The sequence below is a fragment of the Spermophilus citellus genome, assembly GCF_964194105.1.
Source record: "Spermophilus citellus genome assembly, chromosome: 17".
NCBI lineage: Eukaryota > Metazoa > Chordata > Mammalia > Rodentia > Sciuridae > Spermophilus > Spermophilus citellus.
Genome location: NC_138199.1, coordinates 14,238,682 through 14,254,294, shown reverse-complemented (window position 1 = coordinate 14,254,294; position 15,613 = coordinate 14,238,682). Strand labels below are relative to the sequence as shown.

Genomic DNA, 15,613 nt, shown 5'->3' with positions numbered 1-15,613 from the left:
TGGCTGGGCATGGTGGTGCAGGTGTAATGCCAATCACAAGTTCGAGGCCAGCCACAGAAATTTAGTGAGACCCTCACTAAAATAAAATATAAAAAGGTCCAGATGATGTGGCACATGCCTATAATCCCAGTGGCTTGGGAGGCCGAGGCAGGAGGATTTCCAGTATAAAGCCAGCAATTTATAGAGGCCCTAAGCAACTTAGCAAGATGCTATCTCTAAATAAAATATAAAATGGGCTGGGGTTGTGGATCAGTGGTTCAGCGCCCCTGGGGTCATTTCCTGGTACCAAAATATAAAATTAAATTAACTGGGTGCCATGGCGCATGCCTGTAATCCCAGAGGCTTGGGAAGCTGAGGCAGAAGAATTGAGGGTTCAAAGTCAGCCTCAGCAACAGGGAGGCACTAAGCAACTCAGTGGGACCCTATCTCTAAATAAAATACAAAATAGGGCTGGGGATGTGGCTCAGTAGTCAAATGCTCCTGAGTTTAGTCCCAGGTACCAAAAAAAAAAAAAAAAAAAAAAAAGGCAGGGATGTAGCTTGGTGATGGAGAACCCCTGGTTAAATCCTCAGTAGCTCCCCCAAAATGTTGAGGAGCTGGGGATGTAGTACAGTGGTTGATCCCTGAACCCTCAGTAATCATGGGTGCTCTGCTGATGAACTACATCCCCAGACCTTTTTATTTTTATTTATATTTGAGACCGGATCTCAATAAGTTGCTTAGGGTCTTGCTAAATTGCTGAGGCTGGCCTTGAACTTGCAATTCTCCTGACTCAGCCTCCCAAGTCACTGGAATTAAAGACATGTGCCATCACACCTGCCTTTATTTTATCTCTGTGTGTGTGTGTGTGTGTGTGTGTGTGTTTTGAAGTTTTAAAATGTAAATACCTGTAAATGTAACCTTATTCAGAAATACAGTCTTTGCAGATGTCATTGGGTTAATATGACGTCATTTCCTCTTATAAAAGGGAACCTCCGTGTGAGGTCAGAGACACATGGGGAGACAGCCATGAGACACTGAAGTCTTGAACAGGTGAAATATGGAAGGTGTTGGCTATGGAGTACTGAGCACCAAGTCTTGGCTGTTGCAAGCCAAGGAACTCCTGGGACTACCAGAATCTGGAAGAGCAAGGAAGGATCCTCTTCTTTAAGCTTTGGAGGGAGAACAAATAACTGCATACATCTTAACTTCAGACTTCTATCTTTCAGAACTGTGAGTGAATTTCTTCTGTTATTTATCAGGTTTATGGCATTTATTAGGGAAACCATAGGAACCCATACACAACCCAACTTCAGATGACTTCCTAATATGCCTGCAGCTTAGACACCCTCCCGAGCTCCAGACCCCTGATGGCCAATTGACAGCTGGAAATCTCTAGGGTCCCTCATGTTAGTAAAGGGAACCACCACATCTAGATGCAGAGACTGAGAATCAGCCTTGATACCAGACTCTCCTTCCCTACATCTAATGTCTCACTGACTCTAGGTCCTGTCAGTTCTACATTGTCACCTCTGTTTATTTCTCCTCATCCCCCCCTGCCCTCTCTGGTTCACACCATCAGTGTCTCTCACCTGCATCACCACAGTACCCTCTGCCTACCTGACTTCCTTACTTCCAGAGGACCCTCAGATCCATTTTCCATGAAGTATCACACCAGTAAAGCAACTCCTCCAATCATTCTGCCTTAGAACCCTGCTTTATTTTCACTATCGTCTTTATTAGTCCTTGGTATTTTCATATTCTTAATTTCTTGTTTATAATCTGTAAGTTTTCGATCTTGTCTATCTTGCTCACTGCTGTTTTCTCAGCACCTAAAACCACACCAGTCACCTTATACATAACCAGTGAATGTTTGACTGAATGAAGGAATGCAGCTAGAAAGATCTTTCTAAAATGCTTTCTTCTTGGTCCCCCCACCAGTGAAAGTACTGAGGCACATTAAATATATACATTCCCCAGTAACCAGCAGTTCACCTGTGTCATTGACCCAAACAGATTTTTCTTTTTTTATATGAGGATTTCCCTATGTTGCCCAGACTGGCCTTGAAATCCTGGGCCCAAGAGGTCCTCCAGCGTCAGCCTCTGGCGTAGTAGAGACTGCAAGCTTGCGCCACCACTCCCCACTGGGCTCTATGATATCTTGAGTATCTTTCTTTAACATCTGGCCAGGACAAGGAAAAGTACACAAGAACTGTCATGATAAATCCAGTGCTGGTTAGCACTTCTGTGAATTGTCTTCTAAAATATTTCTAGTTTACAATAAAATATGCATGTTCATTAATTTCTTCAACAAACATTTATTGAGCACCTACAGTGTGCTTGGTGCTATAAAAGGTTCTGAGGTGTCAAAGTGAATAAGGCACAAAGATCCTTTCTATACTTAGAAAATACAGAAATCCCACATTATAGTAAAGGAGACAGTGAAATAAATAAACGATACATAGAATAATTATCACTATACTAAAGGCCTTGAAGGAAATGCAGACTGATGTGATATTAGGAGAATATGGGGGTTAACCCAGAATCAGGCTATCAGGAAGACACTCCTAGGAGGTGTGACTCGAAAGCCTATCAGAAGAAAAAATTTAGTGTAGAGGGCAAGTCTAGTGAATAGGAAATGAGATAGGCAAGATCAGATCAACCAAAGCCTTGGGATCTAGATTTTATTTTAATTAGTTAGTTAATCAATTAATTAATTAATTTTTGCTGTACTGGGAATTGAGCTCAGAGCCTCACACATAGTAGGCAAGTGCTCTACCATTGAGCAATATCTCCAACCCTTTTTATTTTTTTGTTTTGAGACAGGGTCTCATTAAGTTGCTGACACTGACCTGGAATTTAGAATCCTCCTTCTTCAGCCTCCTGAATCACTAGGATTACAGGTATGTGCCACTCCACCCAGCTAGATTTTTTAAAAAATATTTATTTTATAGTTGTAGTTGGACACAATACCTTTATTTCACTCATTTATTTTTTTTTATGTGGTGCTGAGGATCGAACCCAGGGTCTCGTGCGTGCGAGACGACCACTCTACCGCTAAGCCACAACCCCAGCCCCTAAATTTTTTTAAATTTAATTTAATTTAGGGGTTTTGTTTGTTTGGTTTTCACAGTGCTAGGAATCAAACCCAGGGCCTCATACATGCTAGGCAAGGGATCTACAATTGACATATACCCCAAGCCCTAGATTTTATTCTAAGAGTAATGGGAAGACTTTGAAGAGTTTTGAAAAGGGAAGAGAGCAATATGATCTGATTTATGTTTTTTTATAATTTATTTTTTAGTTTTAGGTGGACACAATATCTTTATTTTTATTTTTATGTTGTGCTGAGAATTGAACCCAGTGCCTCACACATGCCAGGCGAGCGCGCTACCACTTGAGCCACATCCCCAGCCCCTGATTTGTTTTTTTTTTTTTTTATTGGATGTTCACAACTTTACAAAGCTCATGACAAATCAAATTTCATAAATTAGAATCAGTTGGGTTATGAACTCCCATTTTTTCCCAAATACAGATTGCAGAATCACATCGGTTACACATCACATTTTTACATACTGCCATAATAGTGACTGTTGTATTCTGCTACTTTCCTGATTTGTTTTTTTAAAAAAATTTTTAGTTGTAGATGGACACAATACTTTTATTTATTTATTTATTTGTATGTGGTGCTGAGGATTGAACCCAGTGCCCTCACACATGTGAGGCAAGCACTCTGCCACTGAGCCAAAACCCCAGCCCTGATTTGTTTTTTAAATGTTTTTTAAAGGCTTTTTCAAAACAACTTTTTATTTTTTTGAGCCAGGCATGGTGGATACATGCCTACAATCCCAGCTACTTGAGAGGTTGAGGTAGGAGGATTGCAAGTTTGAGGCCAGCTTGAGCAACTTAGTGAAACCCTATCTCAAAATCAAAAATAAAAAGGACTGGGAAAGGGCTGGGGTGGTGGTTCAGTGATAGAGCGCTTGCCTAGCACCTGTGAGGCACTGGGTTCAACTCTTAGCACCACATATAAATAAATAAAAAAATAAAGGTCCATTGAAAAAAATATTTAAAAAAAAAGGACTGGGAATGTAGCTCAGTGGTAGAACACCACTAGGTTCAATTCCAAGTTACCACAAAAATAAAATAAAATACATATATACTGTGTGTGTGTGTGTGTGTGTGTGTGTGTGTGTGTGTGTGTTGCTGGTTTTTGAATCCAGGATCCCTCATGCATGATGAATACAATGTTTTACCCCTAGCCCCAACTTTATTTAAAAAAAAAATTTAGTTGTAGATGGACACAATATCTTTAGTTTATTTATTTATTTATTTTTATGTGATGCTAAGGATTGAACCCAGTGCCTCATACATGCTAGGCAAGTGCTCTACCACTGAGACACAACCCTAGCCCCCCAACTTTATTTTTTAGAACAGTTTTATGTTCACACAAAACTGAACAAAGACACAGAGATTTCTCATATCCCTCCTGCCTCCATCCACACACAACTTCCTCCACTTAACTTAGGTTTTTAAAACATCACTGGGATGCTCTGTGGAAAATAAATTGGAGGGAAACAGAGGTGATGAGCATGTGGATTAGTGTGAGGCCATAAGGATGAAGTGGACCTATTTGAGGTATGTTTGGGAGATACAGCCAGCTCTCTGAACTCATGGGTTCCACATCCACAGATTCAACCGACTGTGAATCAAAAATGTTTCTTAAACAGGGGACAGTGGTGTATGCTTGTATTCCTAGCAACCTGGGAGGCTGGGGAAGGAGGATCATAAGTTCAAGGCCAACCTCAGCAATTTAGCAAGACCCTGTTTCAAAACAAAAAAGGCTAGGGATTTGACTCAGTGGTTGACCACCCTGGGTTCAATCCCTGATACCAAAAATAAATTTTAAAAAAATAAGCCTTGAGCTGCATGCAGGGGGAATCCTTGTTTTAGACGCAGTTCCATCTCTAAGGTTGGTTTCCTCTATATGGAGTTCAGCATTTGGTGAATCCACTCATCTCTGACCTGTCCAGAGAATGAATGACAAGAACGAGGACTCCTCCTCCTCCTCTTCTTCCTCCATTGTTTTTGGGGTCTCTCTGTGTGGTCCAGGTTGGCCTTGAACTTCTGTGCTCAAGCAATACTCTCACACATAATCCCAGAAGCTGAGCTCTGGGATTCTGTGTGTGTGCAATATACCCAGCTCCATTTCAAAGGACAAAATTGGGGCCACCAGTGCCAAGAAGGCTAAGATATCTGAAACTGGACCAAACCTCCCAAAGAGAGGAATGGGGCCTGGGAAGAAGAATGGCTTACAGGTCTCAGATCTTTTTTCCTGGCTATTCAAGACAAGAATTGTCTTGGGCTGGGGCTAGGGCTCAGTGGTAGAGCACTTGCCTAGCATGTGTGAATCTCTGGGTTTGATCCTCAGTACCACATAAAAATAAATAAATAAAATAAAGGTATTATGTCCATCTACAACTAAAAGAATTTTTTTTAAAAAAGACAAGATGGCCTCTAAAGCTTGCCCATCACTAACTTCAAAGTCCCATCTCACTGTTTTACAATAGTCTTCCCCTCTTCTCTTTCTCTCTTCTCTTCTCTTGCAATATTTTTTAATTGGTACATTAATTGGTACATTATAGTTGTGCATAAATGATGACATTTGTTGTTACATGTTTGTACATGCACACAATGTAACAATATTGATTGACTGACATCACTCCCCAGCATTCCCCCTATCTTCCCTCCTCCCATCCCTCCGACCTTTTCCTCTACTGATCTCCTTTTGGTTTTCATGAGATCCCAAGCCCCCACCTTTATTTTCCTTTTTCCTCTCTAGATTCCACATGTGAGAAAAAATATATAACCTTCACTTGATTTTTTCAGTTTGTCTTATTTCGCCTACCATAATGGTCTTTAATTTCATCCACTTTTTCCTGCAAATGATATAATTTCATTTTTCTTTGTGGCTGAATAAAAGTCAATCATATATAGAGAGACCATATTTTCTTTATCCATTTCTCTCCTCTCCCTTGATTCCCTCTAAGCATTTGGCAGTTTCTTCTGCTTGCATTGCCTGCCTACCCCACCACCAGTTGTTCTATAAACTTTTATAGCTGACCACATCCCAGGCTTTGTGGCAGGTACTGAGGATCCAAGATCCTACAATCATGGAGCTTCCATCTATTGGGTAGACAGATGGTACTGGCAGGGATGAACACAAAGTGCATGAGACAGAGACAATGATATCCGAGCAAACTGGGAATGTCAGGGATGGCATCTGTGGAAGATGAAACCAGACCCCAGTATGAAAGGCCCTTGAAAGTAGGCCAGGTGAAAATGGAATTAAAGTAGATGCAAGGGCATGGGACACAGGATGCAGAAAGAGATCCTGTATGTGGATGTAAGAGTTTCTCTAGAGCTGGAAAGGAATAGAATTAAATCCTGAGTTACTCTTTGGTGCTTTCCTTTCCAAATACAAATGTCATCTGCTCTTCACCTCCTCTCTTACACCTTCAGGTAATCTTTTTATTTCTAGACCAAGAAGGCATGATAGTCATCCCTCTTATATTACCTCTTGTTTTATTGTTGGGGGGGGGTTGGTTTGTTTTTGCAGTGCTAGAGATCAATCCCAGGGCCTTGTGCATGTTAGGCAAGCACTCTACCTGTGAGCTACACACCCAAACCCTAAGTTTCTTCCCTAGCACCTAAGTTCAGCAAGATCTCTGGGAATGAGGATGGGTTCTAGTTTTTTCTGCAAGACCAGAACCATGCCAGTCTTATTCTTATCCATCTCCCCCCTCTTTTCCTTTACTTCTTTGAAGCAAGATCAAAATCACAAAAGAGGGGCTGGGATTGTGACTCAGCGGTAGAGCGCTCGCCTAGCACGGGCAGGACCCGGGTTCGATCCTCAGCACCACATAAAAATAAAGGCATTGTGTTGTGTCCATCTACATCTAAGAAATAAATGTTTAAAAAAAATCACAAAAGATGCCTCAGAAATGTCCTTAGAGTACTGCTCCTACTTTCATACCAACTATCATTCATAAACCTTTTCATTCACTGATCATAGACATGCTAGTATGTCCTGGGCACACAGATTAAAATTACATACTTATTTTAGATGATAATTTTAAATAAAATTATTATTTTCTTTTTTTTTTAAATTCTTTTTTTTTTTTTGAGAGAGAGAGAAAATTCTTTTAATATTTATTTTTTTTAGTTTCCGGCAGGCACAACATCTTTGTATGTGGTGCTGAGGTTCAAACCCGGGCCGCACGCATGCCAGGCGAGCGCGCTACCACTTGAGCCACATCCCCAGCCCAAAATTATTATTTTCTGATTATCTACACATTGCAATTTTGCTCCCAAGGGGCCACACTTGCATCCTAAGTATCAGACATATATCTATATTGTTGGTACTCTCTTTCTCTGTCTCTCTGTCTCTGTCTCTGTCTCTGTCTCTCTCTGTCTCTCTCGTCTCTGTATCTCTCTCTGTCTCTCTCTCTCTCTCTCTCTCTCTCTCTCTCTCTATATATATATATATATATATATATATATATATATATCCCACATTCCTAGCCCTTTTTATTTTGTATTTTGAGACAGGGTCTTGCTAAGTTGCTTAGGGCCTCACTAAATTTCTGAGGCTGGCTGAGGCTGGCTTTAAACTTGTGGTCCTCCTGCCTCAGCCTCCCAAGCCACTGGGAAGTATCTGACATTTAATATCCTCAATGAATGTTAGTTGAATGAATGAAGTTGAAGCTTCTGCTGTGATATCAGCAACTGGTGCTCTGAGATTATGTCCAGTGACAGCCGATCACTACAAAGAAAGTATCATCTACATGCCCATTCCCAAGGCTCATTTGATGATTTGACTTTTGTAAAACCCCTTGATGATAGAAGGAAGTATAATCTCTGACCAGGACCCCTGAGAAGGATAAATTTTTACTGTAAAATACTTATACTACAGAGAACCCTTAGTCTACTCCAAACCTTGCAGCAGCTGACTTCATTTCCCTTCACATGCAACAGAGAATATATTCACTACTCTCAGATTGGTTAGGGGGCATAGTCAGCAGGATATGAATCAGATGTAATTAAAAAAAAAAGCATGGAAACAAGACTGGAAGAAAATATGGTAAAACACCTGTAATGCCAGTGATGCAGGAGGCTGAGGCAGGAGGATCAAAAGGTTTAGGCCAGTGTGGGCAACTTAGAGACATCCTATCTCAAAATAAAAGTTAAAAAAAAAAGGCTGGGGAGTGTAGTTCAGTGGTAGAGAGCCCTCAGATTACATCTTTAGTACCACAAAAAGAAAAAGAAGGAGAAGAGGAAGAAGAAGAAAAGAAATTGTAGTAAAACATTAACAGCAGTTGCTTCTCAGTGTTGGATTTGTGGTTATTTGTATTTCCCCAGGGCTGGGGATGTGGCTCAAGCGGCAGCGCGCTCGCCTCGAATGCGTGCGGCCCGGGTTCGATTCTCAGCACCACATACCAACAAAGATGTTGTGTCCGCCGAGAACTAAAAAATAAATATTAAGAAAAAAAAATTCTCTCTCTCTCTTTCTCTCTCTCCCTCTCACTCTCTCTTTAAAAAAAAAAAAAAAAAAAAAAAAAAATTGTATTTCCCCAAATCGTCTACAGTGGACTCACATTTCTTAAAAATATTTCCTAGTTGTTAATGAACTCTTGTTTTACTTATTTGTAGTGCTGAGAATTAAACCCAGTGCCTCACACATGCTAGGCAAGTGCTCTTCCACTGAGATACAACCACAGCCCCCAGGGGTCACATTTTTATAATAAGAAGGTTTGACAGAAACATTTTAATTTTTACCACTTTACCACTGAGCTACATTCTTAGTTCTTTTGTAACTTTTTTATTTTTTAAAATTTTGACACAGAGTCTCAGTAAGTTTCTGAGGCTGGCATTGAATTTACAATCCTCCTGCCTCAGCCTCCCAGGTGCTATGATTACCTGTGTGTGCCACCATGTCCTGCGTCCTGCCAGAATCTTTTTTTTTTTTTTGTAAGGGGGATTGATCCCAGGGGTGCTTAACTACTGAGTCACATCCTAACCCTTTTTATTTTTTTATTTTGAGACAGGATCTTGCTAAATTGCTATGGCTGGCTTTGAATTTCTAATCCTCCTCTCTCAATTTCCCAAGTCACTGGGATTACAGGCATACTTCACCACTCCTGGTTTGGAATCTTTATAGTTGTGTAAAAACATTCTTCTTTTCTTTGGTACTGGGTATTAAACCAAGAGGTGCTTTACAACTGAGCTACTTCCCAGCCTTTTTTTTTTTTTTTTTAAAGAGAGAGAGAGAGAGAGAGAGAGAGAGAGAATTTTTTAATATTTATTTTTTAGTTTTCGGCAGACACAACATCTTTGTTTGTATGTGGTGCTGAGGAGCACGCATGCCAGGCGAGCAAGCTACTGGTTGAGCCACATCCCCAGCCCCCCAGGCCTTTTTATTTTGAGACAAGATTTTGCTAAGTTGCTGAGGCTGAGATTGAATTTACAATCCTCTTGCTAGATTTTTAGGCTTGTACCACAGTGCCCAGCAAAACATTCCTCTTGATATAACTGGAGCCCTTACCCTTTTGGTGAGGGACAAGAGGTCCAAAAAACAACTAGTTTGGTCTCTTTCTTCATCCTACTCCTCCTTCCCAATCCCAGCTTTGCCGGAGGACTAACTGCATGCCCCATCAAACTCTGAGCTGACTTAGCAAGAATCTCATAATTCTAGAATCTTATGAGGATTTCCCAATTCCTGCATGACTGCATTTATTTTCAGGAATGGCTTGATTAATCCATCATGTCCTTCAGACACACAAACTGACAGTACTTTAAAAAAAATGTTTTGTGTTGTTTTTTCTTTTTTAGTTGTAGATGGATACAGCACCTTTTTTTTTTTTTTTTTTTAATGTGGTGCTGAAGATCAAACCCTCACTATGCTAGGCAAGCACTCTACCGATGAGCTACAACCCCAGCTCCTGACCACACTTTGATTACTCTGTGCCTTCAACTTCCTCATTCAATTAACCAGGTCTCTAGAATGTCTCAGATATTCATCTTTTGTCTCCCTGCCTCACATACCCAGCCTGCCTCACTGCCCTGGTTCAGGCCTTCCTACATGTTCACTTGGGCTACTCTCAGAGACTCTCCAATGGTCTCTTGCTTCTGGTATGACTGATTTTGATTCCTCTGTCATCCATGGCTGGTGGGAACTTCTTAGAACAGAGTCACATCAGTGATTGGCTTTGCCTTTCTAATCAGTAAGAGAAAAAAGGGTCCAGCTTCTTTGCACACATTGAGGCCCCCCTTCCCTGCTTTACCTTTCAAGTAATATCTCTGCCCACACCCCAACCCTGACATGACTCTTTCTTTTATTCACTAAACACATCTTCCTCTTCCTCCATACCTTTTTTTTTTCTTTTTTTGGTACTGAATACTGAACTCCAGGGGCATGCTACCACTGAGCTACATCTCCAGACCTTTTGTTTTTTATTTTGAGACAGGTTCTTACTAAGTTGCTGAGGCTGTCCTCAAATTTGCAATTGTCCAGCCTCACGTTCCAAAGTCATGAGGATTATGGGCATGTGCCACCTCACCCAGATTTTTAAAAAATTGTTTGTTTTTTAAGAGACAGAGTCTCATCTCCCTCTGTTGCTCAAGCTGGCCTCGAACTCCTAGGCTCAAGTGATCCTACTGCCCCAATACCTCCGGTTGTAATTGGGATTACAGATAGGTGCACTGCAATTGGCTCCTTTTCTTGGTGGGGTTACTGGGGATTAAACTCAGAGGCACTTGACCACTGAGCCACATCCCCAGCCCTATTTTCTATTTTATTTAGAGAAAGGGTCTCTCTGAGTTGTTTAGCTCCTTGCTTTTGCTGAGGCTGGCTTTGAATTTGGGATCCTCCTCCTCAGTCTCCTGAGCTGCTGGGATTACAGGCATGCCCCAAATTGGCTCCTTTATTCTTATTTTTACTTTCCTCAGCAAATCCCACACAACCATCCGCTCCACTTCTCAGTGCTGGGGATTGAACCCAAGGGCTCCTATATACCAGGTAATTGCTCTCCCATTGAGTTACATCCCCAGCCCTAACTCATTTCTGGAGATCCTCAAGAAATCCTAGTTCAGAGCCTCTTTTCTTCTTCTTCTTTTGGTACTGGAGATCGATCCCTAGGGTGGTTTTCCACTGAACTACATGCTCAGCCATTTTTATTTTTTATTTTGAGATAGGATCTCACTAAGTTGGTTACCGCTCTCTAAATTGTGATGCTTCTGCTTCAGCCTCTTTTTGAAAAATTGTAGATGGACACAATAACTTTAATTTTATTTGTTTCTTTTTTATGTAGTGCTGAGCATTGACCTCAGTGCCTCACACATGCTAGGCAAGCGCTCTACCATTGAGCTACAACCCCAGCCCTGCCTCAGCCTCTTGAGTTGCTGGGATTACAGGAGTGCATCACTACACCCAGAACCTCATTTCTTTCTTTTCTTTTTTTTTTTTTAAAGAGAGAGAGCACGAGAGAGAGAATTTTAATATTTATTTATTTATTTATTTATTTTGGCGGACACAACATCTTTGTTTGTATGTGGTGCTGAGGATCCAACCCAGGCCACACTCATGCCAGGTGAGCATGCTACCACTGGAGCCACATCCCCAACCCCCAGAACCTCATTTCTTGATAGATACCTGAACTTTCATGACTGCTTTCTCAGAGCTTTCTTGTATCTGGTCTCTTACTCCATTTATGGACTATCCTGACCTAACTCTATTTTGTATATATCAGAACTGCCCTTCCCTTTCAGTGGACCCAATCGTTGGTGGCCTGCTAAATGTTTAACAACCAGTTCTGATAAAGGAAACTGATTCGTAGCACTTGCTACGGGTGCAAACACTTCCACCATGGCTAATTTCAAGCTACTAATTAAACATTATTGAACATGGAGTTGGTAAGAGATGTGCACAATTGGTTCGTATTTTTTATTATAGCTTATACAACCAGCCTTTACCACACTACTGGTTCCCATTCAAACTTTTCAATGGTGCTTCCAAAAGAACTCTTTATCCTATTGTAACTTTTCTGTAAATCTAAAATTATTTCAGAATTGGGCTGAGAATGTACCTTAGTGACAGAGTACTTGCCTAGTTTTGCATGAGACCCTGGGTTCAATCCCCAGCAGAGTGAAAAAAATATATCAATCAAAATATGAAATTTCTTCCAGGAGCCGTGGTACATGCCTTGTAATCCCAGCAGCTCGAGAGGCTGAGACAGGAGGATTGTGAGTTCAAAGCCAGCTTCCGCAATGGGGAGGTGCTAAGCAACTCAGTGAGACCCTGTCTCTAAATAAAACACAAAATAGGGCTGGGGATATGGCTCAGTGGTTGAGTGCTGCTGAGTTCAATCAATCCTCAGTACCCCCCAACAAAAAAGTTGAAGTTTCTAAAAGTCTACCAGAGCAGTCTAACCAAACAGAAGTAGACTGTTGGCAGACCTCTTCCTAGCAAAATATGGGTATTCTGTAAATGTTACCTTTTCAGAAAGGAAATGAGGAAGTAATAAATGAACTCTATTGCTAGTATGTCATGCAAAGCCATTGAAAATCTATTGAAAGGGCTGGGGATGTGGCTCAAGCGGTAGCGCGCTCGCCTGGCATGTGTGCGGCCCGGGTTCCATCCTCAGCACCACATACAAACAACCATGTTGTGTCCGCCGATAACTAAAAAATAAATATTAAAAAATTCTTTCTCTCTCTCTCTCTCCCTCTATCGCTCTCTCTTTAAAAAAAAAAAAAAGAAAATCTATTGAAGGGTAGCTGGAAACTTTTAAAGAATCTCTGAATTCTAATCTGGTGAATAGGTGTGTCACAAGATAGAAAAGGGGTATGAATGTCATTAAAATAAATTAGAATCTGTGTGCATGTACAGATATGTAACAATGAATCCCACCATTATGTATAGTTATAATTCAACAGTAAAAATATGTAAAAAACATTTTAAATTATAAAAGTTAGTCATAATCCAATCAATTGTTTTTTGAACAAGTTCTCAAGAAAGAAATTTTCATGTGAATGGAAGAATGCTGAACATGTAAATTAGAAAAGAAGGTCCAAGAGAGATTCTCCTATAGTTTTAAGGGAAGTCCTAATCCAGGATTATTAATAGTTCAAATTCTTCTGGAAAGGAAGACAGACAGGACTTTTTTACCCTGAAGGCAAATGAACTATGCTGTTTTTTTGGTACCGGGAATTGAACTCAGGGGCACTTAACCACTGAACCACATCCCCAGCCCTTTTTTTGTATTTTATTTAGAGACAGGGTCTCACCGAGTTGTTCCGGAGGCCTTGCTAAATTGCTGAGGATGGCTTTGAACTTGGGATTCTCCAGTCTCAGCCTCCCTCCCTTGCCTCTGGGATTACAGGTGTATGCTACCTCACCGGGATGCACTACGCTCTTAGAGCTGTATGGTCTAATAGGTGCAGCTAATTCCATTGCCTTGCTTTCAAGCCTCCTTGATTGCCACATCACCTTATATTTTCTACACACACACACACACACACACACACACACATTTTAGTTGTATAAAGGATGCAATTCCTTCACTTTATTTATTGTTATGTGGTGTTGAGGATAGAACCCAGTGCCTCACACATGCCAGGCAAGCCCTCTGCCACTGAACTACAACCCCAATTCTAAAAAATCAACCATTTTAAAGTGAACAATTCAGTGGCATTTTGTGCATTCATAATGTTGTGCAACCAACACCTCCAACTACTCCCAAAACATTTTCATCACTAAAGTAATGTCCCTTAAGCTGTTCCTCTCTTTTCTCCCAGGACCTGACAACCTCCTATCAGCTTTGCTTCTGCAAATTTACCTATTTTGGATAATTATTTTTATCAATGAAATCATAGAAAATATGACCTTTTGCTGACTTTTACTCGGCATGTTTGAGGTTCATCCAGCTGTAGCATTTATAAGTTATGCCATTCCTTTTTATGACTGAATAATATTCCATTATAAGGGTATAATGCATTTTGTTTATCCATTCATCTATTGGATATTTGGGTTATTTCCACCTTTTGGATTCTGTAATTAAAGTGCAGCAGTGAACAGTCACATGCAAAGATTTGAGTTGACAAACCCTCTCATCACTGAGCTACCCCCTCCCCCAGTCCAAGTTTGTTTTGAAATCTTTGGGTATATGCATAGGAGTGGAACTGCTGTGCCATAGGAACCTTACGTCTTAGAAAAGAGCAAGAACTGGAGTTTTAAACAATGTTCCCAAGAAGTTTTTTTTTTTTTAAGATAGAGACAGAGAGAGAGAGAGAGAGAGATAGATAGATAGATAGATAGATACACAGAGAGAATTTCAACATTTATTTTTTAGTTCTCGGCGGACACAACATCCTTGTTCGTATGTGGTGCTGAGGATCGAACCCTGGGTCGCACGCATGCCAGGCGAGCGCCCTACCGCTTGAGCCACATCCCCAGCCCAGAAGTTTGTTGTTATTGTTGTTTTTTGGGCAAAGGACAGGAATTTCAGAAAACTGAATGGAAAGATCTGGAGGTGATAGTGTAATGTGCTACACGAATGTAGTAATTCATGCTCGTGTTTGCAGTTAACACATTTCACGGGGTTTTTTACAACCTGGTGAATTAGAAGTTTAGACAGCATTATTTCCCTCATTTTACGGGAAGAAAATTAAGACAGAACGATTTTAAGTAATTTCTAAAAGCCACAAACAAGAACCAGATTCAGGGTTTGGGGTTCCACGATCAGATCTTTAGTCGCTTGACAGTACTGCTATCCACCTAACGGGCATATCAAGGTAGTCAAGGCCATAGTGGGAAACGTAGGAACTAGAGGAAAACTAAAATGTTTCTGGAATAGCAGCAGCATTCTTTCCTAAGACAAGCAACAGGGAAATAAACTCCGAGTGGGAAAGGTCGTTTCCAGTTTCTTAGTCATCTTTTATGATTTAGAGAATGTCAATGCAATGTAAATATCACTCTTCTTTACAGATAAAATTTTTCTAAGGGGATTGTAGATAATTCTTTGGAAACCGCAGATCGCAGATGGAAAAACGCTATGTCTCTTTATTTAGGATCTGGCGTAGAACTGCATCTATGGAAGCCACAGGGAGGAACGCAGACCTGGGCTTAAACAAGATGGTGGCTGGTACGGGACCGCTCTGTCTTTCCAGCGAAACTCTATGGTAGAGCAGAGTCGTAGATGAGAACTGAAGCCGAGATGGGTGGTAACCCGACCACACATCGCGCTAAAAGAGTGGAACGAAAAGCGATCTCTCGCGCATGTGTGGAACTGAGAGAAAGGACTCTGAGGCAAGGGGCCCAGCCCACAGCGCGTTTTCTGAAACGTGTGGGTCGTTTAAGTCCAGTTAAAGCCGAGGTGGGGCGTTTCCTAAGACGCATGCGTCCTAGACCCCGCAAGCGGTACAGTGGCGTGGTCTTTTCAACGCCCAGCGTACAAACGACGTCTGAGGTGGAAGGGGCGTTTAAGATTCTCAACACGCATGCGTTTTGAAACCGAGGCGTTTCCTTCAGAGGGTGTGGAGTGCAGGGCTCCTTACTGCGCAGGCGCGAATTCAGTCG

General features: G+C 41.1%; 1 long non-coding RNA gene across 1 annotated transcript; it reads left to right on the top strand.

Annotated features, from left to right (window-relative positions):
• The first annotated feature begins 978 nt into the window (after positions 1-978).
• LOC308635636 lies at positions 979-15,608 on the top strand. Its single transcript, XR_014019224.1, has 3 exons — positions 979-1,212; positions 2,806-2,882; positions 15,106-15,608. It is a non-coding gene; the product is annotated as an uncharacterized lncRNA (long non-coding RNA).
• The last annotated feature ends 5 nt before the right edge of the window (positions 15,609-15,613 follow it).